Here is an 11,446-nt window from a genome sequence, read left to right as displayed (position 1 = left end):
CAACCGTCCCCCAACGGAACTGGGCCCCGACCGAACCGTCCCCCGACCCAACCGGGCCGCGTCTCCCTTACCGGGTCGGAGCTGAGCGCTGTGCAGCTCCCCGCCGCTCCCGGAACCTAGACGGGCCCGCGAGTCCCGTCGCGAGAGCAGCACCCCGGCTCCCTCGCCCGCTTTCGGGGCCGGGGCCGGGGCCGGGGCCGGGGCCGGCCCCTCCCTCGCCGGAGCGGGCACCGGTGGCTCGGTTCCGGCGGTCGGGCTGCCGAGCGGCGAAGCTCGGGCGGGGCAGCCCGGAGCCTGGCGGCAGCGGCAGCGGCAGCGGGGCGGGGAGGCAGCGGCGGCGGCGCGGCTGCTCCGCGCGCTGCCGGGCTCCCGTCTGGCGCGGCGGCCCCCAGCCGGCCCCGGGAGGAGCGGGGGCCGGGGGCGGGCCGGGGAGAGCCAAGGGGCGGCGCTGCCACGCCAGGCCCAACCGCGCCGGGCCGCCCAGCGCCGCCACAGCCAATAGGGGGAGAGCCGCGCAGAGGCGAGGCCGCGGCGGGCCACGCCGTGGCGGGCAGGAGAAGGCGCCCGAGGCGCCGGGGGGGCTGGGGGATCCGTCTCGGCGGCTTGGGGGGGCGTGGGGGGCGAGAAGAAGGGGGAGAGGGACGTGGAGAGCCGCTGCTAGCGTCCGCCGCTGCGCTCGGCCGTCCGCTCGCCTGGCCGTGCCCAGCGGGAGTCCCACCGCGTCCCCCGGTTGCCAGGGCTCGGACAGAACGCCCGGGTGGTCGTTAAGCGCGCGGAGGGGGGGAATAGAACCCACCCGCGCGGCGTCGCGGGGATACGGGACGCTCGGCCCGGCCCGGCCGCCAGCCCGGGATCGGGCCCTCGGGGCCGTCGCCGCCGCATCCCCGCGGCCGGGGCGGGGGGGAGTCCCGGAGCGCCTCTTCCTCCCCACAGCCACGCGAAAATCCCCCTTTTGCTGCTTTGCTGGAGCTCAGGGCTTGCGGCAGGCTGGTCCTGGTGACCGCCGCTCGGCAAGCCTTTGGGGGGGCCCTGTGGACTTCGTCTCGGGCGGAGACGAACCGGCGGTCCCCAAGGGAGCCACGGGGTGGGCACCAGCACCCAGCGCGCTCGCAGCATCCCTCCTCCCGCCCCGCAATGAAGGCATGTCTCCATCGCATCAAGTGCTTCGCTTTTATTGAAAAACGCGTTAAAAAAATAGGACTTCTGAATCCCCCTGGACCATAGTAACAAAAACACCCCGCCGGCTACACACTTGGTTACGTGTAAAGACGCGGCAGCGCAGACAGCCCGGGCCGGCTCCCCCCTCCCCAGCCCCAGCCAAGACACCCGTGAAGAAAACCAAAACTCAGCTGCAAACTGAGATTTGCACGTGGCAAGGAAACATGGAAAGACGCGGCAGCGCGGACAGCTGCCAGACCTCCCAGCTCAGAAGGGCAAAGGGGAGAGACGGGTAAGCACACGGAGGCACGTGGCTGTCCAGGCCTCTGGCTGCCAGGAGTGCCTGAGCCTGTCGCTGGCGCCGGAGGACCGGAGAGACAACGCCTGTGTGCGGTGCGACCAGGTGAACGATCTGCTCAGCCTGGTGGCAGAGCTGAAGGAGGAGGTGGAGAGGCTGAGGAGTATCAGGGAGTGCGAGAGGGAGATAGACTGGTGGAGCCATGCCCTACCGTCCCTGAGGCAAAGGCAGAGGACGGAGGCTCCACGAGAAGCCGACGACCCCTTACCCTCTTGCCGCCAGGCAGAAGGAGGGGACCTAGGAGGCGAAGGGGAATGGAAAAAGGTCCCTGCTCGGGGCAGCAGGCGAATCCCCTCCCGGCCTCCCTCACCCTCACCTTCTCAGCTGCCCCTACATAACAGATACGGGGCTCTGGAACTTGAGGGCCAGGCTAACGAGGACATGGACGAAAGTCCATCTGCGGGGCTGCCTAGGGCGAGACAGCCTGCCCCACGCATCACAACCACCTCTACCAAGACAAAAAGGAGGGTGGTTGTTGTAGGTGATTCCCTCCTGAGGGGAACAGAGGGCCCAATATGCCGGCCAGACCCAACCCACGGGGAAGTCTGCTGCCTCCCTGGGGCCCGGGTGAGAGAGGTCACGAGGAAACTCCCCAGTCTGGTACGGCCACCGATTACTACCCACTGGTAGTTTTGCAGGTTGGCAGCGAGGAGACAGAGCAAAGAAGCGTGAAAGGGATGAAGGAGGACTTTAAGGCGCTGGGGAGACTGATTGAGGGATCGGGTGCACAGGTGGTGTTTTCTGCAATCCCTTCAGTGGTGGGGAGGAACACTGAAAGGAATGCTCGCAGCATCCCTCCTCCCACCCCGCAATGAAGGCATATCTCCATCACATCAAGTGGATTGTTTTTCTTGAAAACCGCATTAAAAAAATAACACTTCTGAATTCCCCTGGACAATAGTAACAAAAAACCCCGCCGGCTACACACTTGGTTACGTGTAAAGACTCGGCAGCGCGGACAGGTGCCAGGCCTCCCAGCTCAGAAGGGCAAAGGGGAGAGACGGATAATTCCTCCAGCTCTGCCTCCCTCCACCCTAGAGAAAACTGGTACATTAACACCCAAAAAAAGTCTTGCGACCTGGGAAGAGGCATGGCAGAGGTGAGACGGAGCCGCTCTGAGCTCCTGGACGCTCCCGCTACAGCTGCGATGGCTCCCAGCAGACAGACCAGCCTGGTTCTTTTCTCAGGCTCAGCAGCAGCCTCTGCATTGACCCTTAAGCTACAGGCGTCAAAGTCCACCACCTGAAGCCTCACAGAAAAGGGGCAACCTTCACTGCTACACAGCACGAGACAGAGACAAGGAGGCAGTTCAGATCAGCTCTGCCTTTTTCTGCCAGGAAGGGGGCTGCCATTCTGCAGCCTCGCAGCTGCCGGGCAGCTTTACCTCCCCTTCCTTTAGTTCTTCCGTCTCCGAAGGGGAGCAGAGGGCTCAGTCACCATTGCTAAGAAATACGCCTGTCTCCTTTGCTGTGGCTGGTACAATACGGATTTCTGGCCACGAAGGGCACCAGCAGATAAGCTTTCCCCGAAAGCTTTCGCAGAGCTCAAGACAGCCCTGCGCACCACTTCTGCCCTTCTCCGCTGGAACATCACGGTGCCAGAGGATGCTGGAGACTTCCACCTACTGCAGGACTGAGCCAAACACCTGCAAAGCCGCGTGGCCTGTGTCTCCGGGAGATAAACACTTACTTCTTGGTGGGCCGGGGATCCAGCGGAGGATGCTGTGCTCCATAGACAGGTTGAATGCTGCAGGAAGAGGATAAAACAAAAAAGAAGACAATGCAAAAAGCCCCAGAGCACCCACGAATCACCTCCTCAGCCTAGACCGGGGTCACACTTCTTGCCTGCTCTCAGGAGCTGAATACAGACCAAAAGCAACTTCAATAACCTTCTGCCTTCAAAGCCTTAGATCCAAAGTGCCACATTCAGCTGAAGATTGGTTCTTTGCAGGAGCAAAGAGAAGCCTTGTTTAAACTCTCAAGCTCTCTCCAGCCTGAGCTGGGATTTGAGGTCTGCTCTTTTCTACACCACCGATTCACCCTGAGTGACCACGTGTCTCAGTCCCCCTGCCTCGTACACTGACATTCATTCTCTTCTCCATCAAGGGGGATTTCCAGGTTTGGGAATTCACACTTCCGAGCCCTGCGGGACAGGGAAAGACTCCAGCCAGCAACACTGGGGCTCCTCCACAACACACCTGAGGGTTTGAACCCCACACTCTCTCTCAGGCTTGTAGCCAACGCTACGGCGAAGCAGCCTCTGGTACGGTACACGGTTTGACTCGGGGCCAAATCCCAGCTTAATCAACTACTTCCTACGTGGCCTGACAGGAGTCACCACATGTCAGTCCCTCGGCTCCGCTCCCTGTGGAATGGGACAGGGAGCCCAAGGGCTGCAGGCACTACACGAGTCCCCTGTCCTGTCTCAGTTTAAGCTCTTTGGGACAGGTATTTCTTGTTACCCGTATGTTCTGTGTCTGGTACAACAGCTGTGGTATCTGCGTTACACCGCTCACAAGGAGATCATCGCAGGGTGTGGGTTATTGACACTGCAGCAGAAAGCATAGCCAGGAAACCTCGGTGCCACTTCGGACACAGAACATATTTATCCCTAGTAGACTGTTTCTTCCCTTTTAAAACCGCATTTAAATACACACACACCACACCACCCCGGAGCCTGACTGCTCATCTCTCTAAAGAGCGGGAAATAAACAACCCATCGTGCAGGGGAACACGCTAGACCAACCTGCCAATGCATCCCTAGAAAATTACTGGGGAGAAAATGCCCAATGCAAAAACCACGGGGGAGTATTGGAAACATGAAACAACATTTACGAGTTCTGCCACCTTAAATCTACAGGGAAAAAGCACCGACTCAAAGCTAATACAACTAAGTGACCAAATGCACAAAGTGTCATGGAAAAGGAAGCTAACACCGTCTCCAAAGCTTCACAAAGCCTCCCTCTGCCAGCTTGTCAGGGCAAAGAAAGGAGAGAGCCAAGAATCTGTACGGGAAGATCTCTCAAAACTCAGACAAAAAAGAAAGAAGGGAGCTTCACGTCTACTGACCATGGACGCAGCACATCCCACCTCCACCTTTCGTGGCTGCGTTGCCCAAGACCTGTCAGGAACCGTCCCTGGACAGGACCGGCATGCAGGGTATTTAGAGGTGCTAACAAGGCTCCTGGACAGCAGGATAGTTGCCAAGCAGCCAGTTAGGAGCAGGGAAGAACTTGGCCAAAACCTTGACGTTGGAGTGTAATGTCTAGGCAGGACCGGCTGCCTCCCAGACCGCTTCACCTGGTTTGAGCTTTCCAAGCTGCAGCTTGAAGTCACCCACTGCACAAGAGAGATGCTGTCTAAGACCACGGGCTGGAAGCACGGCTGTGACCTCCGGGTAAGAGATGGGAGCCATCGGGAGACAAAAGGACCCAGGGACAGCACAGCATTTGCTTCCCCCATGAGCAGAAGAGGAAGAACACGTAGTGCTCATTGCTTTCCCTTTGCTCGCCACACACCTGGATTGTCACACCAACCTGAGGGAGCCGGCGCAACGACAAACAACTGAGTGAAAGCACATTAGGAAGGGAGATTTAACTGGCCTAGCAGGATTTAAAGCCAACTAAGCATTGCAGACTGCGTCCACACACCAGGAAGGGAAGGGCAGGGTTCAGAGAAGGCAAATGAGAGCAAACGGGAGGAGCACCAGATGGGAACAACACTTCTGAAAGCCTCCCCAGAGAGGTGGGCATCCTCTCCCCATGCAAGCCTTGCTCCCAAGGCCTTGTAGGGAGCACCTCCTTCATCACCACCAGCGGCTTCTTCCTAAACACGGCTCCAATCAGACATTGCACTTGTTTCTCCCATCCCCGGGTGAGCGTGGGTGCCTCGACAGGAACCGGGACAGCCCAGCCAGAGGAACCAAAGCAGGGGAGGGGCACACCGAGAGCCCAAGGCAACACCTCGAAAGGCTTCGGGAAGGGAAGAGCTTTCTTAAGAGCTGTGGAAAGGAGGACAGTACAGCCCTGGCTCCGAGGCCACCCCGGGGGGGCCTCCAAGGCCCTCACCCCCTCCACCCTGCTGCCCCTGGGGCGCAGGATGCACACAGGGGGCCCCGCAGCCCCCACACGGCCTGCCCTGCCCTACAGATGAGGGGCCAAGCCTGCAGCTACCCTTGTCCCTTCCACAGGGGGACTGCCGCCAGCAAAATTCCCCGGCCCCACAGCCTGGGGGGCCCCTGGCAGCCCCCCTATTGCAGGGGGGAACCCCGGGCTCCCCGGCCAGCTCCCCTGCCCCACAGCCGAGGTAGAGACCCCTGGTATCCCCCACCCTTGCAGGGGGGTACCCCGCAGCCCCCAGCCCCACAGCCGGGGGGAGGCCCCGACAGCCCCTTCCCAAGGCACAGGGGCTGCTCCAGCCCCCCTACCCAACAGCCCCCAGCTGAGGAGGGGGACTGCGGCCCGTGCACCCCTTGCCCGGGGGGCAGGGGGGGCCGCTACCGGCCGGGCCCGCGCTCACCTGCCCGGTAGCTTGGCGCTCCGCTTCCAGAACTGCCTGCCGCTCTCGGCCGCCATGGCGGAGGGGAGGGGAAGGGCGGGCCCGGCCGGCCAGCCAGCGAGCGAGCGAGCGAGCCCACCGGCCGGCCGGCCCCGCGGCGCAGCGGCGGAGCGCGGAGGAAGGCGGCGGCCCCCCGCAGGCCGCCTCACCGCCGCCCGCCCGCAGCCCCCGCCGGCGCCATCTTGCCTCCGGCCGCAGAGACAGCCGCCATTGGCCGCTCCGGGCAAGGCGGGGCAGATCGGCCAATCGCGAGGGGGAGGGGGAGGGACGTCCCATGAGGAGGCGGGGGCTGCAGGGCCGGAGGCGGGGCCGTGGGGGTCCCCTCATAAGGACAACTGGGGTGAGGGAGGAACCGCCATTACGGGGCAAGCCGTGAGGCGCAGTCGGTCACCCCCTGAGTAAACGGGGATAAACTGGAAAAAAACCGCACAGATGTCCAAACCCACAAACTTCCCAGGCGACACGGGGCCCTGCCAGCCCCCGGTGCGCTGCCATCCCTCTCACGCCCTGAGGAGAAACCCCGCCACTGGCATGGCCGGCAGCCGCCGGGCCTCAATGGCGCCGGGTGAGGGAAGAGCGGGACGGGTCCTGCTGTTAGCGGCTTCCCTGGGCTGTGGGGACGTGGCGACCTCCCGCTCCTGGGGAAAACGTGCGATGGCCCCTGGTGAAGCAGCAGCCGCCTCTCACGGCCAGGCCGCCGGCACGGCCGTGCCTCACCTGAGTCAGTTCCTCAGGAGGCGCCTCAGTTTCCCCTGTTTGCAAAGGGCGACGGCAGGAGGGGAGCTGAGCGTCCCTCGGGGTGTCTCGGGCCTTGGGGACATGGGAAAAGGGATCATTATCCCCCCCAGCTCAGCCTCCTGGCTTGGCTGGACACACAGGTCCCGGCTCGGCGGGATCATGGCTCCTGTCAAGTACTTGGGGAGAGCCTTTCAGGAGGCGGGAGGGTCGGGAGCACTCAAAAAAGGGCAGGAGAATTAAAAAGCAGGCGTATTTCTGCAAAACCGGCCTGTTTGGGGAGGACAGGGCTGACGGCAGAGGGCGGCACAGGCTTGTCGCTGGCGCCTCGCCACAGGGCCTGGCCTGGCACCCGGGTGCTTTGCCCTGAGCCAACCTGCTCTTGCTCTTTCCCTCCCCATCAGCTGCTCTCGAGGGACAGGGGGACATTTCAGGGGGCAGAGCGAGCCCAAGGCCATGGCAGCGAGACCAGGATCTGCGGCAGCGAGCCCAGGATCTCCGACAGCTTTCGATTCTGAATGAGAATGAAAGCCAAGAGAGAAGAGTCCGTTCCTTTTCCCATTCCAAAGCTGAAGCGGAGAAAGGAGACTTAAGAGCTGGCACAAATAGAGCATTTTGAGGTACCCAGCTGCAGGGAGAGCACTACCCTCCTGGTCAGGCGGTGCTGTGTTGGACTAGCAAAGTTTCCAGAAAGGAGCTGGTCCATCCAGGGTGGCAACGCCGCTCCTTCCACCCAGAGGTCAAAAAACCTGTGGGCTACAGGGTGCGACAAACAGGGTTTTTTCCCTCTCAACCGTGAGGGATAGAACCTCCTTGGAGGAGCTTTCCCTCCCGCTTTTCCATGGCAATTCACACATCATCTTCTCGGGCTTCGTGTATTGGCTTTATCAAAGACTTGGTTTGAAAACACACAGCCAGAAAAACAGGAGAGTGACCCCTCCGCCCTGGCAAGGGAAGATGGCTCCTTGCCTCTGCTCTGCCCACATCCTGCTCCTCTCCCCAAAAAGAGAGAAAACCCACCCGGAGGGTGGGGGAAAGGACTGAAATCCAAGTCCTCGGTATCCACAGCTGCGCTTCGATTGCCGTCATGTCTCAGCCAGCGACGGCAGGAGCCAACCTGGGCCAAACTGAGCCAAATCTATGTGCTTGGGGGGGATCTACACACAATCACACGTCTGCGCAAGCCATACACACACACAGGGATGCTACAGCAATCAACCTACTACGAGTAGTAGCCGGGCACGGAGATTACGGCTGCTGTGGCACATCTGTGCTGTGCGGTTGGCAGCGCGGGGGCGGTTTCCGTTGGGGTCGGTACCGAAGGCTTACAAGGCTGCACGTGTGTGCCGGGAGGCCCAGGCCTGCCTTTCCATTTCGGAGAGGGGAAGATGAAGAATTTCGGCAGTGGTTGACCTGAAATGATATTTTGCCGCTTCTGTTTTTCTCACAGCTTTCAAGGCAGGGTGAGATCTCCGTCCCTGCAACCCGCTCGCCCTTCACATGCACATGCGTGCGCCTCTGTGTCATTTCAGGTTAACTGAAGTGGCTGCTTCAATTTGAAACAGGAGCTGCTGTTTCATTTTTTGGGTCGCTTAACCCCCTCCTAACTAATAAACACGGTGATTAAGGACACAGAAATATTACTCTGGAGGAAGGGGACCATAAGCTTGGAAAAGGATGAAAGAAACACCCTGATTACCCCTTTTAAAAACATGTTTCTTTAGCTGAAGCTGCTAAACTTGACTCAACTTTACACACTGGAAAGGTTTTGCGGTTGGTTTTGGTTGGTTTTTTTTTTTACAGCAAATAAAGTGGTTTTTCCTCATAAAAACCCCCACCAACTCTCAGGCCGAGCGATGCAGTTTCGATGTGTCACAAAGGCAGGGTTAATGCAGATCCTGCTTTCGGGAAGGTCGGTGTAAACCCCAAAACACAAGACTTTGGTCTCGAGCAGGGCTCCAGGTGCCTGAAACCAGCACCTGGCCCCCTTTGCTGTCACAGCGTGGGGGGTTTCAGAGGGGGTCTGGGAAGGGACTTGTTTCACCCCAGGTTTATGAGAGGGCTGCAGGGCTTTGGTCTCAGCTCCTGGAAGACTAAATCCCCTGCCTGGGAAACGTGGGGACGTTGGGGGTCTGAAGCTGGGAGCTCCTCCGCGGCCTGTCCCAGCCCGAGGAGGGATAGGGCAGGGAAAAGCAGGCAAGCCCAAGCTCCACCGCAAAAGATCTCCAGCGAGTTGGGTCACCGTGCCTCAGTTTCCCCACATGCCCCGTGGAGATAATGCTATTGCCACACAGGCCATCTGGCAAAAAGCAGCATTCGGAGACTGACTTCCACAAGGATTCATTACTGGGGAGCTGGAGCTGTGGGACACCTCGTTTGCTGATAATTCACCTCGTCCTAAGGCGAGGTGTTTAAAATAGCTCCTGTGACTCACTGTGCTGAGAAGGGCCAAAGGGTTTCAGACGCCGCCTCGGGGGCAGCTGGATGTTTTCCTTGCGATGGATATGAGGCCAGATGCCACCTCCCAGCCTCCTGCTCTTCAGGTCCCTGTGGCAAGCCTGGTCCCCACTCCCCAGGAGTCTTTTCTTCTCGGTGCTCAACTGCATTTTTCCAGCCGTGTCAGATGTTTGGCTGTGGCTCATTTCCCATTCCCAGAAAGAGACATGAAAAATAGAAACGTCCCTTTTGCTGTGGCTCCAGGCTCCCCTGGCCAGTCCCTTCTGCATCACCAAGCACCTTAGCCAGGGAGGGATGTGTACAGGAAGCCATAGGTGTGCTGAGTGCTGGCCCTTTGCAATTCCCCAGTCATCCATGGGACTCTCCAGTGCTCCCAGAATGGGAGGTCCAATGGCCTGAAATCTCCCTCTGGTCCTGCTTCATCCCTTTTCCCCCCACTTTCTGAACTGCAGATACTTCCCTTGCTGACACTTGGGAGTAATAAAAAGTTGTGAAAGGGAGGTGGGAGAGCAATGCCGGCTCCGAATCGCTTCCCACTGGGTAACTCCTGCAACTTCGTCCTCTCCTGTCACAGCTGACAGCCCTGAAGGGCGGTGAACATCCCCTCACCAAGCAGAAATGAGGGGTGAAAAGGCTTTTTCCTTTCCTCCAGCCCCTGTGTGCAGTCCCCATGCCACGATGCGATGGTGATGGGCATCGTGGAGGGCAGCAACGGGCAGCTGATGCTGCAGCTGCCCATCTTCGGGTCTCCCATCACATCTCTCATGGTCCTTTCCCTGTGGCAGAGGTCTGGGACACGAATCTGGTGTCTCTGGGCCTCGTGAAGGTAATACTGCACAGGAAGGCTGGTGCATAGGGGATCAAACATGCACCGATCGTTTTCCAACACCCAAACCTTGGCTGCACTCAGTCACCCTGGCAGGACAAGATGGCACGCGGGCAGTGGGATCTTGCTGGGGGACATGATGACACCGTTCCCCTCCTGCAGCACAAGCCCAGCAGGGACAAAATTATCGGCAACAGGCGGAAACGAAGTGACTATCAGTACCCCAGCTTCGTGCCGGACCTGCTCGGCCTTTCTGCGGCGAGTTTTCTAAGAAACACCGCAGCAGTTAGCAAGCGTTTACGGGAAGGGTGGGCCGAGCTCAGCCTGCAGCCGGGACGGACGCGATAGTGTTTCGGTGGTGCCAGGGGGGACGGTGGCCGTCTGAGGGGCTCCTCGCGGTAGCAGGCGCCATGGAGGAGAGGTTTGCTTTCGTGTAAGAGCAGCTTCCCGGATGGGCCGGGGGAAAAGCAAGAGAGGAGGTTAAATACAAACCACATCTCAAAATAGGCCTAAACTTTGAAGGCGTTTGGAGCTGTGCTTCCTGCTTCTAGCAGCCTCCAGGAGATGAAAGACACAGCTGAAGAAAAAAAAGAAAAAAAAGAAAAAGGCAAAACAAACAAACCGAGTTAACACTTTCTGTTTAAGGCAGAGGCACAGCAGTGACACAGCACACCAGGTCACCCCACGAGGCTGGGATGTGGCTCCAGGAGCCCTGGTTCCCTCTGATAACAGCCCCACGGCTCAGAGCGGTGCTGGCAAGCCCGGGGTGAGCTACGGAAAGGGGGGACTCCCTGGGCAAGTGGGTTTTAAGCAAGAAAGCCATGGGCAGGCCAAGGAAGGGACGGTCCTGTTGTGTCAGATCTGGCCAAGGGACTTGCAAAGTAACCTGCAGAATGGGAAATGTGCCCCTTCCTTGGAGCACACGCACACAGCAGCAGGGGCTCCAGGAGGTCAAGCAAGAACAGAGCTTCAAAACTGAGCACCTTAAATGAATTTAAAAAAAAATCCCAAGCAAAAAAACACCTAACACCCCTGAAGCGAAAGCGCCGTGGAGCTGGGAAGTGGGGTTTGACAGTTTAGAGGGTAAAAGCTCAAGCGAAGCGTTACCGCTGCTGACTGATAGCGACCGACTTCTCGTAATCCGAAGATCAACTTCCTCTCGCTCCGCGTTCACCGCAGCCGAGCTGGAGGTGGGGACAGCCCGCCAGCGGCTTTCTTCACCCACCGGCACCCGGCATGCAACACCCGCACCGCGCCAACAGAGCCGGAGCAACAGGATCTGCCTTACCAAAATTTAATTGGGCTGACAACATCCGGCATTTCGTAAAGTTGCTTTGATGTTTGTTTACCTGCCAT

Source organism: Gavia stellata, chromosome 30 (assembly GCF_030936135.1).
Source record: "Gavia stellata isolate bGavSte3 chromosome 30, bGavSte3.hap2, whole genome shotgun sequence".
NCBI classification, from domain to species: domain Eukaryota; kingdom Metazoa; phylum Chordata; class Aves; order Gaviiformes; family Gaviidae; genus Gavia; species Gavia stellata.
This window is presented reverse-complemented; position numbering follows the sequence as displayed.